Source organism: Crinia signifera, chromosome 3, assembly GCF_055691185.1.
Source record: "Crinia signifera chromosome 3, ASM5569118v1, whole genome shotgun sequence".
Classification (NCBI taxonomy): domain Eukaryota; kingdom Metazoa; phylum Chordata; class Amphibia; order Anura; family Myobatrachidae; genus Crinia; species Crinia signifera.
Genome location: NC_139219.1, coordinates 224,638,299 through 224,659,007, shown reverse-complemented (window position 1 = coordinate 224,659,007; position 20,709 = coordinate 224,638,299). Strand labels below are relative to the sequence as shown.

General features: G+C 44.9%; 1 long non-coding RNA gene across 1 annotated transcript in view; it reads right to left on the bottom strand.

The window, feature by feature from the left end:
• Positions 1-20,709, bottom strand: part of LOC146062661 (uncharacterized) — a 143,005-nt gene that overhangs the window by 14,935 nt on the left and 107,361 nt on the right. The window lies entirely within an intron of this gene.

Here is a 20,709-nt window from a genome sequence, read left to right as displayed (position 1 = left end):
GGCATGCGTACGGCTGGGCGGCGTTTACCTGCTCGCTAGTCAGCGAATATACGCAAAAAAGGTAGTGGAGGTAACCCTGATCCCACTAAGTGGGTCTGGGTACAGGTGCGCCTGGCTAGAGCTGCGTTTCCCTAGCTGCTGCTCTGTGACAGGGTAGTTAGTCCTGTGTTAAATAGACAAAAAAGGAATAGGGATTGTGAGCTGCGCTTAATTGGAGAATATACTTATAAATCAAATTTTGATATATATATTCCTATAGATTTAGGATGAAAAAAATGTTGATGGATTGGTTGATCTAGTACAAAAGGATTTATTGTCTAAAATTAGCGCATAGCCAAAAGAACAATTATAATAGTAATAATAAAATGCAATGCATATAAAAATTCATATCTCACCAGACCAAACTGGGGTGTGTGTGTAGCCCGGAAAGTCCCAAAAAGTCCTGTATAGGGCTGGGGCAATAAAACGTCCTGAATAGAGATGGAATGATGTACCCAATTAGGGCAGTAGGGAGGGAGGACCAGATGTAGATGTTAGGAGTGGCTCAAGTTGGCACGATTTGCCAACTCCCTCCGCTAGATGTGTTAAAGCGGGATGTGGTCCTCGACCTCTACCTTCCTGTTGAAATTTGTAATCCAATAACGGGTCGGTTGGAGATGGTGATACCAGACGGAGGTCTGTAGATGGCCCGATGGAGCCCGCAGATGGTAGGGCTTGGTTGGTGTCCCTATTGCGGCAAATGGTGGGGAGGACTGGATGGTGTTAGTCAGGAGCGGCCCAGAATGGCACAAATAACCGTCTCCCTCCGCTGGATGTAATGGAGCGGGATGTGGTCCTCAACCTCGACCTTGCTGCTGGGACTTGGTGGTCCGAATGGACAAACGATGGTAAGTGGGAGCTTGAATCAGCGCTTCCGGATTCTTTAGGAATACCAGTATTGGAATTCTGGATAGAGATAAGTAGCCTGTGTCCTGACCGGTTTCGCTGCTCCAGGCAGCTTTGTCAGAGGATAACAGGTTTAAAACATGGCTGGCTATTTATTTCCTGTTACATGGGTCATGTGACCAAATTAATTAGATCAACCAATCTATTTTATAAATAAATAAATATAACGCTAAAGTAGGAGGCAAATGGTTGGTTATATTTATTTATTTATAAAATAGATTGGTTGATCTAATTAATTTGGTCACATGACCCATGTAACAGAAAATAAATAGCCAGCCATGTTTTAAACCTGTTATCCTCTGACAAAGCTGCCTGGAGCAGCGAAACCGGTCAGGACACAGGCTACTTATCTCTATCCAGAATTCCAATACTGGTATTCCTAAAGAATCCGGAAGCGCTGATTCAAGCTCCCACTTACCATCGTTTGTCCATTCGGACCACCAAGTCCCAGCAGCAAGGTCGAGGTTGAGGACCACATCCCGCTCCATTACATCCAGCGGAGGGAGACGGTTATTTGTGCCATTCTGGGCCGCTCCTGACTAACACCATCCAGTCCTCCCCACCATTTGCCGCAATAGGGACACCAACCAAGCCCTACCATCTGCGGGCTCCATCGGGCCATCTACAGACCTCCGTCTGGTATCACCATCTCCAACCGACCCGTTATTGGATTACAAATTTCAACAGGAAGGTAGAGGTCGAGGACCACATCCCGCTTTAACACATCTAGCGGAGGGAGTTGGCAAATCGTGCCAACTTGAGCCACTCCTAACATCTACATCTGGTCCTCCCTCCCTACTGCCCTAATTGGGTACATCATTCCATCTCTATTCAGGACGTTTTATTGCCCCAGCCCTATACAGGACTTTTTGGGACTTTCCGGGCTACACACACACCCCAGTTTGGTCTGGTGAGATATGAATTTTTATATGCATTGCATTTTATTATTACTATTATAATTGTTCTTTTGGCTATGCGCTAATTTTAGACAATAAATCCTTTTGTACTAGATCAACCAATCCATCAACATTTTTTTCATCCTAAATCTATAGGAATATATATATCAAAATTTGATTTATAAGTATATTCTCCAATTAAGCGCAGCTCACAATCCCTATTCCTTTTTTAGCGAATATACGCAGCCTACCAAGCAGGTCTGAATCGAGCCCTAAAGCTCCATGTTGTGTCCAACTGCGTTATATATTACTTATTGGAGCGAATTTAATGCCGTAGTTTGCCAGATGTGATTCAAGCACATTCCCCACAATTTTTAAGTAGCTCTACATAATAGTTTGAGATATGCTGTAAATGAATGAGAATTGTGCCTTAATCAATCTCCATGTGATACAACATGCCCTGCAGATTTTCCTGATGTTTAAGATAGAAATCACCATACAGTATGCAATAGTGAGTTGAAAGGTCGCCAGAAGTGCAACAAAATGACTCCTGGCACAAAAAAAAACCAGCCTCAGAGCAGCAAGATTGATGAAATCTGACATTTGAACCCTTTAGCTCACATACAGTATGTGGCGTATTTCAAGAAATGTAAAGCCTGCATACAGTACACCAGCCCACTGATTCACTATAGACTATATATATTTTTATTGTGTTTCATTAATATTTCTTTAAACCAACATTTGTTTAATACACTTACTATATCACTCTATGCATGAATCCAATTAGTTAAGGGGTTTGCCGCTTGGAGAAAAGCTTTGGGTTCCACGCCCACAGCTAATCAATAAAATTTCCCACTCTGTAAACCATGGGTTAACCCCTTGAGTGGTGGGTTTTGCTGGGGCAGGACAAACACACCACAGATCGTAGGGGCTCCCTCTCACCTCTGCTCCAGCATTTGTACGCTGGAGTTCCCCTGCTGCTGCCCCATCCGCCACTGCCCCATCCGTTAGTCACAGCAGTGACCAACAGCAGCAGGCTCGGGGATGTTTGCGGCGGCTCGGGAGGACTCGGGCGCCTGAACTCCTGAGTGCTCCCAAGTCCCCCCGAACATCCCCGAGCCTGCCGCCTTCGTCACTGCTGTGAATGACAGCTGGCGGCTGGGGAAGTGACAGGGGAGGAGCTATGGCATACGATCGCCGGAGCGGAGGTGATGGATGGGGTTCCGATAGGAGTGGGGGAGTGACAGGGGTGAGGGGCTCTATTCGGTGGTGCGCCAGTGGCACGCACCTACTGCATATTAGTGGTATGCCTGGAAAATTTCTGGGCATACCACCCAAGGGGTTTATACACACTATCCCTCTGATTTCAATGTGTTTCCCCACAGAATGCCTTTTACTGTTGACTTTTGATTGTAGTCAGGGCTGCCGAGAGAGGGGGGGGGGGGTACTAATTACCCGGGCCCGGGTTGGAGGGGCCCGGCGGGGGCCCTGGTCTGACCCCCCTTCCCCCTCCATCCCTCCAGGGCAGCAGCAGCAGCACTCACCTGCAGCATGTGCTGTGCTGACAGCAGGCTCAGCATGAGCGTCTCACTGACAGAGTGAGAGCTAATGCTGAGTCTGCTGTCAGCGCAGGACATGCTGTAAGTGTGTGCTGCTGCTGCTGCTGCTGCTGAGGGGGTGGGAGACAATACCACCTCTCCCCCCTCAACTTTAGACTGTTTTTTCACCCCCCCCCCCCTAAAGATTTTGGGGGCATGGCCTAATCACAGTAAGTGGCCACGCCTCCCGCAATTTTATTTTTTATTTTATTTTTTTACAGGGCCCGGCATACCTCTCGGCGGCCCTGAATGTAACTCCTGCTGCTGCAGGAAAAGTCCACTTCAATGTACGAAGGAGGAACTGCAGCATATTTCTGTTATCTACTGCAGCTCCTCTGTTAAACAGCATAGGTTTCTATGGGAGCTACAAAGCTACCAAGCTTTGGAATGAGAAGTCTTCAGAAGATTTTCCTCCAAGTTTGTCCACCTTACTTCCATTGGGGCCGGGGATGGTCGCATGCATGTGGAGCTCCGGTCCCCCATCCACGGAGCTCCACCACCGCAGCTGCGGTGAGGAGTGGGAAGAGGCAGCGCTGCTCACCCCCGGCAGCAAACGGTGGTGAGCGCCGCAAACTGCTGGAGCAGCAGCGGGACGGTCCGGACCATTGGCCTGCTCCAGCTCCATCCACAGAGCTCCCATCCCCCGGCTCCCCAACCCCACAGCGGGATTGCGAGCTGAGACGGCCACCAGGAGTGAAGAGGAGAGAGGGCTGGGATCCGCCCAGGCAGAGGCGGTCTGGCCTAGCGGAGGCCCCACACAGAGGTCTGCAGGCGTCTATCCCGCGACCCCGGCATCCAGGCTCCCGGCGACCATCGGTGGTAGAGGTGAGGGGAAGCTACAGGAGGGCACCAGCGGTGCCCCAGGAGACATCATGGCATGGATCTCAGCCCAGGGAGGCCCCAACTCCAGCCTCAGGCCTCACTGACTCTCTTCCCCCTCCCCCCCACCACCACCATCCATGCTACCCACGGCTCTCCCTACAGGAAGATGCAAAATGGCGCCGTAATTGCTGCCTAGAAACTGTGCACTCAGCAATATGTATCCCGTGTCCTCTATGTGATAACTGTACTGTCTCTGTTACAACTGTGCTGTCTTTGCTCGCACTGTTACCTCATACTGTGCTCATACTGTTACCCACCTGGCTGCTGCAATGACCAGTGGCACCGCTGATGGCTGCCTAGGCGCTGTGCAGCTTTGCGGGAATGTGTTCCCTGTGCAATAACTGTACTGTCCCTGCTTATATTGTTCTCACCTGGCGGCTGCAACGACCAGTGGCGCCGCTGAATGGCTGCCTAGGCGCTGTGCAGCTCGGCGGGTATGTATCCCCATGTGAAAACTGCACTGTCCCTGCTTATATTGTTACCCACCTGGTTGCTGCAACGACCATTGACTCTGCAGATGGCTGCCTAGGTGCCACGCAGCCCGGCGGGCATGTTCCCCCCGCATGTAATGTCCCAATGTAACGTATGTAATGTCATCCCCCCCCTTCATCCCTGCTTGATGCTGCACTGAAATACACAAAATATCCTAGTGCGCGCAAGCACACATGACCAATAAAGTTGATTCTATTGTCTTCTATTCTAATGCAATCTGAAGATGGCTTTAGCCACTTTAGCTGATGAGCTACACATCACAAAAAACAACATAGTGAATAATTTTAGTTAAATATAATAGCATATAATAATAATTAACAGCCTACTGTATATTGTGCTTTTTCCTGCTGCACTTTTCTGTTGTATCCAGTGGATGTGATGTGCAGACTAGAGAGATGGGAAGAAAGGTCCCTCATATTGTACAGGGGACATTTCACATGGGATGTTCTTATGGGAGTTCTATTTCACATGGGATGTTCTTATGGGCAACCAATCAAAATGTACTTCTTCTTTATTATTTTCACCTTCTAGAAGATACAGTAATATATAGTATCTGATTGGTTTCCCATAGCAACATCCCATCTGAAATAGAACTCCCATCTTCGTAAATTTCCCCCTACATCGTATTAGATGTTTAAAACTACAAGCATGGTTTTATATGGGACTGGAAGAAAAAATGAAGGCTGAATAAGCCAGAGGTGACATAAACCACTGAAGGGTTCTGGTTGCTGCATTATTGGTATAGCAAGTTGGTAGGGGCTATGAAAAAGTATTGTGAAGTTTATAGCCAATGGGATGCAGGGGAAGGAACTGGCAGGCTAGTAGGCACTAGAGAAGGGTGTATTATGCCTCTTTCAGAAACTTTCCCCGCCCTCCCTTCCCAATTTCTATTTCTATTTTCTTTCTTGAGACGGCGGTAAAGAACGGTCATTTGTGTAAATGGAATAGCGTGTAGATAGTGGGTGCGCTATCCCAACATCGATTGTCATGAGCCATACTTCTTTGCACGGAAGATGGCTGCCACCATAGGCCCGGGTGGTCGTGCAGGGAGAGTTGACCACCAGCTGTGTGTGAATGGTATAGTGATCCTACCCCCTTTTCTTTCCTCTGACCGTTCTTTGGTGCCGCCACCATTTTATAGTTAATAGTCAATTGTCAATAATAAATTTGACATTGATTATTTGAAACACCAACACTTGTGTCTGTGTCTTTATTTTAGTATCTAAGTTAGGTTAAGTTAAGTGTTAATAGTGTAAGCATAAGGCTACCCAATGGTGAGTTTATGAATAGTTTGTGCTGTGCTTGCATTCTTCCATACAGTCAGTAGGAGCAGATCAATCCTTTGCATTACTGGGGATTGAGAGGTAAAAGTGTAATAGTTTCCAAATACCATTTTTTCCATAACATGTTAAAGTGATTTCAATTGAAAAATAAAAACTTTTTTCCAAAACTTTTCTAAATCTATAAAAATTAATCTGCACACATCTGTGTAAGGGTGGGTGTTATTATACAAGAGGGTTATGCAAACTAGTGGATGTTCTTATTTCCCGCAATGTCACACCCTGGTACTTCCCTGGCCTCACCTTGCTAAGGTATTCTGTATAATCATTGAGTCATACAAATGTGTACTGTGTTACCATGGACACCAGAAGAAAATGAAAAAGCATGGAAATGGGTAGTTTGAATGTACCAATAATACTTCATGTTAGTCATATTGCTCAAATGTATGAAGGTAGATTACCATCATCATTCAAAACACATGATATATTCCTCCCTCACATTTAATTGAGAATGAAGCAGCAACGAGTAGTAAACCATGCTCATTAATATACAGCACATGATGGGAGAGTTGCCCAATATCCCTGTTGTGACAGGAAAGAGTGTGGTGTAATGTAACCAAATCTGGAAATTTCTGTAACCATACTCTTGCTCTGAAAGTCATGTGCAGGAGGAGAGAAATAAGGGGGTATATTCTTATAAGAGGTTCGGCTTCCAAACATTTTGGGTACACAATAGACAATACTATGAACGAGAGGACGAGGACAAAATCTTCATATGGCAATGAATGGATTGCTCCGTCTGCATACCTCCCAACTTCTAGGTTGTCTGAAGACGGACATTTGCGCATGCATTTAGGGGGCATGGCTTGAGACGAGAGGGAGCGTGGCCTATAATCGCATCGTGTTGCGAGGCCACACCCCCGCTTTACGCTGTGGGGGCATGGCCCTGAGGCTCTGTGAGCCTCTAGCCAAGCCCCCAGACCCCCTGGATGCAGAGGATAGATGCTCGCCAGCAACTAATGGGGGACTCCCAACTGTCCCCCCCTGTCCCGGGACACTGCCGTTGACGGGAGGGACGCGGGAACGTCCCCGAAAACCGGGACGTTCCCGTGATTATCGGGACGGTTGGGAGGTATGCGTCTGCTCTACTAATTGCTGTCCTTGTTCATGTTCATGCTGTGGTGCATGTATAGTCAGATGTCTCCACAGCATCAGAAGATCTTCTGATGCTGTGGAGACATCTGAGAGTGTGGTCTTGACAAAGGGCCTTGTATGACTCGAAACGTCGACATGACTGTTTAGTCCTTTGGTGATGTATTATATATATATATATATAAACAAGAAAAGTACCCCTTCAATGCGCTGTAAATTAATGGATATGGATGGGCAGCAACTAGGGAAGTCCCCTCTGTTAGTAAGGGATAAGGACAGATAGAACAAAGAAATTTTCCCAGTGCGCCCTATGTATAGATGTCCACCACCAGACCAATAATGGAATACAGTATTACTTCTGTAACAAAAATATTTAATACAAATGATTTAAAAGTTATAATAAAACATCATTTTCATCTGTATATTCATTCCAGTCAGTAACAAAGAAACCCAACGCGTTTCGTCGACCCAGCGACTTCCTCAGGGGTTATTTAATCTGAGTGGTGGAGAGAGACCATATTATACACTACACGGGTATTAGGTGGTACAGGTCGAGTATCCCGTATCCGAATATCCGTTATCCGAATTATTCCGAAATACGGACATTCCAGAAAGTGAAAAAAATTATTTTTTTTGCTAAAAACTCACTGGGGACATATGTAACAGCATCACTGGGGACATGATATGTAACTGGCACTATATATGTGCAAGACAATGATTGCTTGGCATTCAAATTCAGTGCTGAGATAGTACACACATTTTGTTTCACGTTTTGAAACCTTGTTTTTTGAACAATTAAAATATGTTTGTGTGTATTTTATGTGGTACTAAAATATATTTGTGTGTATATTATGTGTTTATACAGCATAAATGCAAGATACTTCAAAATACATCATTGAAATATTAAAATATTCCGAAATACGGAATAATCCGTTATCCAAAATTCTCCTGGTCCCGAGCATTTTGGATACGGGATACTCAACCTGTATAGGTCTTTTGGAATAGGACTGTACATACCCAACAATGGCTCAGGAGTGTATATGGAGCTTTCAGGATTCTGACTTCAAATATAGCGGATGAGTCCTTATAAGGACTTATATCCTATACAGTGTAGTGTGGATTTATCTAAAACATAAAATATGTCACCGTTTGAATATATATTACAAATATTACAACAAAATAAGCAGGGGCAGCTAATAGTGCATTATTGTTTTATTTTTAAAAAGTATTTTCTAAAAAAACACAGCAATATCAGCTGTGGGCTGATGACCACATGATTCAATAATTATCCACATAGCCACCGGCCTCTCAATAGTCAGTACACTCACGCGTCCCTCCTTGACTCTCGTCAGCTGCTGTCCCAGCATTAAGCACACACGCGGCTTCAGCACGCTGTCCCGGCGTCAGGCACACAGGAGGTTTCAGCTCGCGGCACCTCTCTCAGCCAGAGGATTCAGATTGCGTCTGTAAGGCCACACCCCAAACGCGTTTTATCACTTGACTTCGTCAGTGGGGTGGCCCCACAGATGCTAGCAATCCATTTTATCCAGCCCTCTGCCAGCAGAGCGGTCTGGATTAACATATTGTGAATACATGTCCAACTACGCATGGAGTTGATTTTATATAGTGTGGCGAGTGCAGCGAGCCACCGTGCCACGAGGGGCTGCTGTCTCATAAGAAAAACGGGAGCCCAGATATTACATAAGTACCGTATATTTTATATAGAGTGTTTATTATTTTCATATTCTCACTAGATTTTAATGCTCAGGATAGTTAGACACTATCCCTGTATCTTTTCCGTAGAAGGAAGTGGTCTTTCATGGTAACGTCAATCAGACAACTAGTTTTTTAATTAATATCTCTGATTGTTTATATATAGAGACAGGATTATATGCAACATAAAAAGCTTGAAATATGCATGACAAATACTTAAAATATGCATGAAAAGTGATAAAATATGCTACACTAAATAATAAAAAAAGTAATTTTTAACTTAGTTATTTAAAAATCAGCATACAATTAGGTGCAAATAAACCTCAAAAATAGGCCCACAGCATCTGCAGATGTCTAGTGCTGTACACAGGACTTTTTTTCTTCCTGGCTGCTACAGCATACTGCAGCCTCCAATGCTCTTCTTGCATCAACTACACGGACCCTCATCTCCAGCGCCGATGGATCAAATCTCAGCGTAGCGTGTGAGGGCGGCGCAGTGGAAGGCTTCCACCTTGCACTGCATACTCACTATGACACGGCATTTCCTCCGCGATGCGTGATGTCACAACCCTTCTGCCCGCCTCCTCTGCTGCAGAAGTCTCTCTTGGTGTAAAGTCCCAGGCCAGGGGCAGGCAAAGGTTCAGGAGCTTTGTAATGGCATCCGCCCCAACTAACTTTTATCAACATGGATTGGCAGCCTAGAGCAGTGTCAGACGTAGCGCACATCCAAGGTTCCCACACTGCGCACATATTGCCCCAGCCTGCACACTCTACCACTACCTGGCCAGCAGCAGCAGGGCAAAGCAGTGCTGTGACTCGCAGGTGGAAAGGGGGCGGGGCATAAAATATATCCATCACTAGATTTTAGGTAATATATGCAATAAGCAAGAAAAAGGTGTAAGGGGTCTGTGCGCACTATTTACCTAATCCTAGTGTAGCAGCCTCCTGGTGGCCGAAAAGAGTACTGTCCACCTCTTTTCTCCTTTCTAATATATGCAATAACCATTGAGAATGGGCAAAATATTCAAATGCATATGCAAATATGCAAATGCATACAATCCTGTCTCTATTTATATATATATATATATATATATATATATATATATATATATATAGAGAAGTGGGGCGGATCGGCACTCCAACTCAAATAGAAAAGTACCTGGGTGCCCTCCGGATCAGTATTGTAGACAGAATAGCAGGCAGGCGGCGGCACTCCAAGGGTTTTTATTCGTGCAAAAGAATCTCCAACGTTTCGGGGACTAGCCCCTTTGTCAAGGTGATATACAAAAGTGCGATAAAACAGAACAGTATATATAGGAAGGTGATAAAACATTAATTACCTTGTGTCGCCCATCAGCACGCCGGGGACCGCTGCCGGAAGTGATAAACCCGGAAGTCAGACGTCAGAAGTGCGTCACTGTGTAGATGCGTGTAACGCGCCTGGAACGCAAGCGTCCAGGCGTAGTTATGGGAACCACATGCCGGGAGCGGAAATCCAGCCGCTGGGGGACGACCTGGTTAAAACAAACAAAATACACTGTGAAGCAATACAGTAACATGTGATAAGAAAAAACCATTTGTTTAAGATCGCGGGACTGACATGCCGCGAATGTATATGTGAGATCGTTTTAGTAAAACGTATTGCTAAATGATGTGTATGGGAAAATGGAGAACACTGTATGTGAGAAACAAAAACAAAAAATGAAAAGGAACTGGCTGCAGACTTTTGCTGGATGGGCTTACCTATATGGACTCTAATGTCCCCTATAGAGGTTTTGGATTATTATAATAATGTAGTTATTGTAATGTAGGCAGCTCCGGTGCAGAGACACTCCCCATACATGGTCTGTATCAGACCAAGTTAAGGAAATCAAGATTAGGGGCTATGGGCTTTACACATATTAATCAAGCTGTTAGAACAAAAGGGCATTCCTCATCGGCTTTACCCAATATGTGCTGTAGTGTTAAGTCGCTAAGGTGCCAAATCTGATATTGGACCTGGGCATAGAATAAACAGCGAGGTATTTGTACTAACTGGTGTTAATGGTATTTATACTTAGATATAAGGCATGTCGGGGATGGAGACAAAGTTACCAGTATTTCGCCTCGAGGGGAGGTATTAAACCTCTGAACATGTGTAAAAGACACTCAAATCAGGAAAAAGATAGGATAGCGAGAAAGACGGAGATGAAGACAAAGCACACTGCAATCGGCCTCAGAGGGCCACTAATGTAGGACGTCTACCCGGTATATGCACATAATAATAACACTCAAATGTGGAAAAGATAGGATAGGAAGCAAGACGGAGATGAAAAACAAAGCACACTGCGATCGGCCTAAGAGGGCCAGCTATGTGGGACGTCTGATCGGTATATGCACAAAATATTAACACTCAAATGTAGAAAAGATAGGATAGGAAGTAAGCCGGAGATGAAAAATAAAGCACACTACGATCGGCCTTAGAGGGCCGGTTTCATGGGATCTAACATAGTCCTTGTATGACTGAGACCTAGCATGCGTGGAATCATACATATGTACAAATAACACTCAAATATAGAAGAGATAGGATAGAGAGTAAGTCGGAGAGGAAAACAAAGCAAACAGCGATCGGCCTGTCAAGCCTGGTCTATGGATATCTGATACATCACTAATTTCAATGAGCCAGTCCAACTAATGTGCTACAAGAGTGATAAGGACATAATGTTATAAATATCAGATAGTCCAAGCTCAGCTCACATATATGGATGCTCTCAATCACTCCTGAGTGCCTTATAAAAAGATACTCAAAGGGAGTTTGTCATTGAGTCCATGTGGCTTCATGCTGTTAAGAAGGTGTATCCAAACAGCTTCTCTTTTGAGTAGCGCTCCATCTCTATCGCCTCTTCTTTGTGATTCCGGGATATGGTCGATGATAGTATGCTTCAGGTCCGAAAGACGGTGTGAACTAGCGGAGAAGTGTCTTGCCACCGGTTGGTCGTTTTCTTTGCCGGCCAATGCTTTGCCTATTGCTGACCGGTGTAAGGCCATCCTAGTTCTAAGAGATCTTACTGTCTTTCCCACATATAACAATTTGCATGGACACTGGATGACATATATTATGTGGGTGGTGGTACACGTCACAATGTGGTTGATGGGGAACGTCCTGCCATCAATTGGGTGGACAAATTTCGGGCCGGTAAGCATGTGGTGGCAAGTTGTGCAATTGATGCACTTGTAGCATCCGTTAGATTTTCTAAGAAAATTACTTGAATTCCGATCTAGGGGGGTTGAGAACCCCGTGATGTCATTCCGAACCAGCACATCTTTAAGATTTCTTCCTCGAGTGTGACATATTAGGGGTGTCTTACTTCTTAGGGAGGGCAGACTTTCATCGGTTTTAATGATTGGCCACAGGGCCCTGGCGGCTCTAGGTAATACGTAACTGGATGTGCAGTATCTTGTAACAAAAGGGAGTGTGCTCTGCGTTTGGTCGCCCCTTGTGGAGTCCAGCTTCGGGGTCAGTAATGTCTCTCTTGGGACCTTGATGATTTCCATCTTCTGTTTTACCAACGACACCTTGTCATAACCCCTTTGGACAAACTTGTCGACCATTGTGTCGAGGACAACAGGTAATTCGTCATGCTGGCTCACAATTCGGGCAGCCCGTAACATCTGTGACTTGGGTAAAGCTTTCCTCAGCGCCATAGGGTGAAAGCTATTTGCTTTTAAGATGTTATTTTTGTCTGTTGGTTTGGTATACAGAGTGGTGTTGATTCTTCCATCGTCCAATCGGACTAAGACATCCAGGTAGCTGATTTCTTTGGTAGAAGCCAGGTGCGTAAATTTAATGGGCGAATTCCTCCCATTCACATCTGTCATGAGGGTTTTGAATTCATGCATACTGCCGTCCCAAATCATGAACAGGTCGTCGATGTAACGGGTAAAGGTGATGATCTTGTTGCGGGCCAGTGTGTTGTTGAAAAACATGACTTGTTCCTCCCTGAACATAAACACGTTCGCGAAGGAGGGTGATACATTACTGCCCATAGCGCAGCCGGATAGTTGTTTATAATATCTGCCGTTAAACAGAAAATAATTTTTGGTCAATGTCATCCTCAATAGATCAATGAACAGTTCTAAATTCAGTGAGTCCATCTGGTTGGCAATAAGGAAGTCATTCATGGCAATGAGGCCTTCCTCATGGGGTATGCTGGTGTATAAGCTATTTACATCCATAACGCAAAGTAGAGCACCCTTTGGGATCACTGGGGTCAATTTAAGCACATTCAGAAAATCAGTCGTGTCCTTGATGTTAGAAGGTTGGGCACATATAATTGGCTGAAGAATAGAATCAAGGAATTGGGAAATCGGTTGGAATATGGAGCCCTGTGCCGAGATAATAGGGCGTCCAGGCGGGTCTTCTAGCCTCTTATGAATCTTCGGAAGAGTAAAAAAGGTAGGGACTGTAGGGTTGTCCTGTGTGAGGGCTCGCAGCAATTGGTCTGTGATGTGGCCTTGTCTCAGGGCCTGTTGCAGTCGGGAATCAAGCACTTTCTTAAAGTGGTCAGTAGGGTCATGTGTAAGGCACTCATACACTACCCCGTCGCTCAGCTGTCGATCACATTCATTGGTATAGGAGGATAGGTCTTGAATGACCAGGCCTCCCCCTTTGTCTGCAGCTCGAAAGACCACATCCCTGTACTTGCTCATCTGCGAGAGAGCCGTCTGTTCAGATCGTGTTAAATTGCTGTGAGTCGGGTGGGGTGCTTTTGCAAACTTTGTGATAGCAGAGTCCAATAAGCGGGCGTATGTGGAAATCGCCGGGTTCTGGGACTGTGGGTCAAAAGTGGACTTACTTTTGCTTTTGATGAAGTCTTGATGGGGGACATCAGTGGCCTTATCAGCCCGGTTTTGAAAGAACTCTTTCAACCTTAAATTGCGGGTGTGCCTGTGTAAATCAACCCTCCACGTTAGGTCATCATGGGGGGGTAGTGGGGACAAAGGATAGTCCGTGTTCAAGGACTCTCAGTTCGGTGTCGGTGAAGGAACGGCTAGACAGATTGTAAACCAGAGAGTTTACTACTCTGGTGTCTTTTTTGATGCGCGTCCTCTGCCCGCCCCTGCGGGTGGTCGCCCGCCTCCTCTTCTCTTGGTGCTGGGTGGGGCCTCCTCCTCTCCCCTGGGGGTCCCTAAAGGGGCCGATTGGTCAGCAGTGTCAGAATCTACGTTGAACTCACTGTCACTGTTAGATGACGCTTGGTTCCTTTTGTTATAATTGCTCGGTGTTCTCCTGAAGGGACGATGCTTCTGAGTCCTATTGTAGCTACGGCTTTCAGTGTCGACACCTGCGAGCCAACGGTACACACGGTTGCTGTCATAGTCCTCTTTGACCATGTAGTATTTATTCCTCTTAAACTTGAGGAGGTCTTTTTGGTAATTGTCAACTTGTGACTGCATTTTAGCAAGCCAATCTTGGGTGGAATCATGAGTGAATTCGGTTTTGTGCTTATGCTCAAATTCCTTACTTGCTTCCTTGGCTGCGGTGAGCTCATGTCCGGCCTCCTCTATTACAAGGAGCATAAGGTCATGGCTGCATTTATTTAAGATCCCGATCCACCGGCGGCAGAAATCTGGATTATGCCGTCCGATGGTCGGGGTATTCCTGACCCGGAATCCCCTAGGGATCATTCTTTCACGGTGGTATTCGGACAAAGACACCCCATGCAACAAGAAATCGACCTCTCTTTTCTTGAGGCGGTACCACTGTTTGTACAGTACATCCAGGCTGGGTTGCTCATCCATCAGGTGTAAGCGTTGTTTAAAAAGAAGTCTCTCACTGTCATCTTCAGAGAAGATGAAATGTTCTCCCCTGTCTACAGTTATGCCCTGGAAACCTGGGGTGTCTCTGGAGGACGCTGCAGAATCACTCAAATCAGCCCTGGATGGCGTCTGCTTAGATTTCGCCATATCAGTACGGTCGCAGGGATGTGGTAGTTCCTGGGTGACAGTGACAGTGTTCAGTGAAAGTTGATAAAAGTAAAAAGCACCTTGCTCGATATACAGCTGAATAGGTTGATTCGTGGAGGGGGGTGCCTTATCTCCAAGCGATGCCTTTTGATGGCATCAATTGTGTAGAGAAGTGGGGCGGATCGGCACTCCAACTCAAATAGAAAAGTACCTGGGTGCCCTCCGGATCAGTATTGTAGACAGAATAGCAGGCAGGCGGCGGCACTCCAAGGGTTTTTATTCGTGCAAAAGAATCTCCAACGTTTCGGGGACTAGCCCCTTTGTCAAGGTGATATACAAAAGTGCGATAAAACAGAACAGTATATATAGGAAGGTGATAAAACATTAATTACCTTGTGTCGCCCATCAGCACGCCGGGGACCGCTGCCGGAAGTGATAAACCCGGAAGTCAGACGTCAGAAGTGCGTCACTGTGTAGATGCGTGTGACGCGCCTGGAACGCAAGCGTCCAGGCGTAGTTATGGGAACCACACGCCGGGAGCGGTAATCCAGCCGCTGGGGGACGACCTGGTTAAAACAAACAAAATACACTGTGAAGCAATACAGTAACATGTGATAAGAAAAAACCATTTGTTTAAGATCGCGGGACTGACATGCCGCGAATGTATATGTGAGATCGTTTTAGTAAAACGTATTGCTAAATGATGTGTATGGGAAAATGGAGAACACTGTATGTGAGAAACAAAAACAAAAAATGAAAAGGAACTGGCTGCAGACTTGTGCTGGATGGGCTTACCTATATGGACTCTAATGTCCCCTATAGAGGTTTTGGATTATTATAATAATGTAGTTATTGTAATGTAGGCAGCGCCGGTGCAGAGACACTCCCCATACATGGTCTGTATCAGACCAAGTTAAGGAAATCAAGATTAGGGGCTATGGGCTTTACACATATTAATCAAGCTGTTAGAACAAAAGGGCATTCCTCATCGGCTTTACCCAATATGTGCTGTAGTGTTAAGTCGCTAAGGTGCCAAATCTGATCAGATATCCATAGACCAGGCCTGACAGGCCGATCGCTGTTTGCTTTGTTTTCCTCTCCGACTTACTCTCTATCCTATCTCTTCTATATTTGAGTGTTATTTGTACATATGTATGATTCCACGCATGCTAGGTCTCAGTCATACAAGGACTATGTTAGATCCCATGAAACCGGCCCTCTAAGGCCGATCGCAGTGTGCTTTATTTTTCATCTCCGGCTTACTTCCTATCCTATCTTTTCTACATTTGAGTGTTAATATTTTGTGCATATACCGGTCAGACGTCCCACATAGCTGGCCCTCTTAGGCCGATCGCAGTGTGCTTTGTTTTTCATCTCCGTCTTGCTTCCTATCCTATCTTTTCCACATTTGAGTGTTATTATTATGTGCATATACCGGGTAGACATCCTACATTAGTGGCCCTCTGAGGCCGATTGCAGTGTGCTTTGTCTTCATCTCCGTCTTTCTCGCTATCCTATCTTTTTCCTGATTTGAGTGTCTTTTACACATGTTCAGAGGTTTAATACCTCCCCTCGAGGCGAAATACTGGTAACTTTGTCTCCATCCCCGACATGCCTCATATCTAAGTATAAATACCATTAACACCAGTTAGTACAAATACCTCGCTGTTTATTCTATGCCCAGGTCCAATATCAGATTTGGCACCTTAGCGACTTAACACTACAGCACATATTGGGTAAAGCCGATGAGGAATGCCCTTTTGTTCTAACAGCTTGATTAATATGTGTAAAGCCCATAGCCCCTAATCTTGATTTCATTAACTTGGTCTGATACAGACCATGTATGGGTAGTGTCTCTGCACCGGCGCTGCCTACATTACAATAACTACATTATTATAATAATCCAAAACCTCTATAGGGGACATTAGAGTCCATATAGGTAAGCCCATCCAGCACAAGTCTGCAGCCAGTTCCTTTTCATTTTTTGTTTTTGTTTCTCACATACAGTGTTCTCCATTTTCCCATACACATCATTTAGCAATACGTTTTACTAAAACGATCTCACATATACATTCGCGGCATGTCAGTCCCGCGATCTTAAACAAATGTTTTTTTCTTATCACATGTTACTGTATTGCTTCACAGTGTATTTTGTTTGTTTTAACCAGGTCGTCCCCCAGCGGCTGGATTACCGCTCCCGGCGTGTGGTTCCCATAACTACGCCTGGACGCTTGCGTTCCAGGCGCGTTACACGCATCTACACAGTGACGCACTTCTGACGTCTGACTTCCGGGTTTATCACTTCCGGCAGCGGTCCCCGGCGTGCTGATGGGCGACACAAGGTAATTAATGTTTTATCACCTTCCTATATATACTGTTCTGTTTTATCGCACTTTTGTATATCACCTTGACAAAGGGGCTAGTCCCCGAAACGTTGGAGATTCTTTTGCACGAATAAAAACCCTTGGAGTGCCGCCGCCTGCCTGCTATTCTGTCTATATATATATATATATATATATATATATATATATATATATATATATATAAACACCAATTTGCACAGACGGAAGCACTTTACATATACTTCACTGAAATCTCTATTTATGGTTATTCTCAGTGCGATCACTTTAATCATACAGATCTTAGATACAGATCATAAAGATGAGGCAGATCTGATATCTACATATAATAAACAGGTAAAAGCAACAAAACGATACCTAAAAAACACAGCAAAAGGATTTATTGCTACAACATTATCTCGGCAGCAATATAGAAGATATTGATAATATCAACACAGAGATTTATGTTAGAAGGTTACATAATTAATTCACAACCATATTTACAGTATTCATCAAAAAAATTTTTTGTCTATTTCTTCCAAATAAATGGTGTCATTTCATAGTTTTCGTTAAAACCATTGGGGATAATTGTATCTAGGGTAATAATCCAAAATGTTTCACGTTTTGTCAAACATTTATCTCTGTCCCCCCCCCCCCCCCCTTTATCGATTGGTATATGGTCAATACCCTTAAACATGAGCAGATTTGGGTCACTTCCATGATGTTGTGCAAAGTGTCAGGGGACACTGTGGTTAGTCACCTTGTTCTTTATATTTCTCATGTGCTCGAGCACAAGTATTTTCAGAGCTCTTTTTGTTTTGCCTATATACAGTAATGGAGGCTACAAGGGCACTCCAGCACATAGACAATATAGGTTGAATTACAGTTATTCAGATTTTTTATCTTAAATTCTTTTGTTCTATTACTATCTCTAAATATTTTTGCTCCTTTCTGCATCCTTGGGCACACTTTACAATGACTACATGGGAAGGACCCCACCATTCCCCCAAATACTTTACTTTAGGTTTTTCCAAACAGCTTTTTGAGACCATTGTTTGGTACTCTTTACCTAGCACGGCGCCCATCGCGGGCATCGCGGCCATCGCATGCACTAAAAAACGGGTGCGACGCGATGGCCGCGATGCCCGCGATTTCCCATAGGGAACAATGTTAAAAGTGTCAATGGACGCGATTTTAGTGTTCAATGCCTCAATGCCGGCAATTTTTCCATAGGAAACAATGTTAAATGGGCCACAGAGCCCAAATAGTCCCCCTGAAGTCTGAAATGGCCCCCACAATTGTTAACGCCACCCCACGATCAACGTGAACCCGAAGCGTGGCGAGCGCAGCGAGCCCGCGAGGGGCGGCGGTATGCGTCCTCCGACCTTTTCATACCCCCACTATCCACGTCGGCATGGAGTTGAGAATAGAATAGTGTGGCGAGCGCAGCGAGCCACCGCGCCCGAGGCGTGGCGAGCGCAGCGAGCCCCGCGAGGGGACGCGGATACCTTCACAGGTAAACGCGTCCCTTCGCGGGCTTCACAGGTGTCCGCGTCCCCTCGCGGGGCTCGCTGCGCTCGCCACGCTTCGGGCTCGGTGGCTCGCTGCGCTCGCCACACTATACTATTCTCAACTCCACGCCGACGTGGATAGTGGGGGTATGAAAAGGTCGGAAGACGCGTACCGCCGCCCCTCGCCACGCTTCGGGTTCACGTTGATCGTGGGGTGGCGTTAACAATTGTGGGGGCCATTTCAGACTTCAGGGGGACTATTAGGGCTCTGTGGCCCATTTAACATTGTTTCCTATGGACAAATCGCGGGCATTGAGGCATTGAACACAAAAATCGCGTCCATTGACACTTTTAACATTGATCCCTATGGGAAATCGCGGGCATCGCGGGCATCGCGTCGCACCCGTTTTTTTAGTGCATGCGATGGCCGCGATGCCCGCGATTTTTTACCCCCGATGACCACGATGCCAATCGCGGGCGCCGTGCTAGGTAAAGAGTACCCATTGTTTTAATATTATTAGCCTTTTTAAAAATTATATCTGGTTTTTCAGACAACTGGTCCTTCAATATAGGGTCTAGTTTCAACACATGCCAATGTCTGTTCAATACCTTTTTATTATCTCTTACAGCATCATTATACTGCGTAATAAACAGACAGAATTTTTCATCTTTCTCCACTTCCCTATCTTTATACTGCAGCAAAGAAGTTCTATCTCTTTCTTTTGCTTTCATCTGTGCATTATTAACAATTTCTTCTGGATATTCCTTGTCTGCAAAGCATTTTGAGAAGACCTCAGCCTGTTCATCAAACTTAGTAATGTCACTACAGTTCCTCCGTAAACGAGTGTATTGGGAAAAGGGAATGTTCATTTTCCAACGGTCAAGATGACAGCTATGGTAATCAAGATAGCTATTGCTGTCAACTTTTTTGAAATGGGTGTATGTCTCAATTTTTCCTGTAGCTTCAAATTTAAAGTCCAAAAATTCTATTTTGGATTCCCTGATAGTATGGGTGAATGACAGGTTATGATCATTGCTGTTAATAGATATCATAAAAATTTCAAACTCTATTACACTGCCATCCCATACTATAACGATATCGTCAATATATATTTTAAACATGACGATTTTATCTTTAAAATGTCCCTCTAACACATCCCTTTCCCATTGGCTCATATAAATATTAGCTAGACTAGGGGTACAGATACTCCCCATCACTGTCTCACATTGCTGCACATAGTGCACATCTAAAAAACTGAAATATAGTTGTATCGTAGAACAAAATCCAAGCATTTACAAACAAAATTGGCCCTCTCTGCATCCATCTCCGAATCCCTTACTGCAGCTATACCCTTTTTGTGGGGAATAGAGGTGTAGAGCGCCTGGACATATACAGTGCACCATTTGTATCTTGGGGACCAATTCAGCTCATCTATCAATTTTAATATATGGGTAGTATATTTTATATACATTTCTATTAAGGGGACATATTGTTTAATATATTTATCTATACATTCTGATAACCATGATGTCAAAGACCCAATACCACTTATAATGGGTCGACCAGGGGGGTTTTCACAGTTTTATGGATTTTTGGGATATAGTAGAAAGTTGCAATCCTTGGTGTCCTATTCAGTAGATAATTGTATTCCTCTTGATTTATGCTTTTCGATTTTAGCCCATCCTTTAATAAAGCTTCAAGATCTAAGTACAGCATGGTGGGATCATGTTGTAGTCTTTTATATGACACTTCGTCATTCAATAGTCTCTGCGCCTCATTGACATACACTTCCCTGTCTAGAATAACAACCACCCCCTTTATCTGCACTTTTTATCACTATTTCGTTATTTTCAGATAGGTCTTTTAGTGCTTTATATGGTACTCTTTACTTAGTTGGGCGCCCGTCGCGGGCATTGCGGGTACATTTATGTCTGGCCGCGACGCGACCGACGCG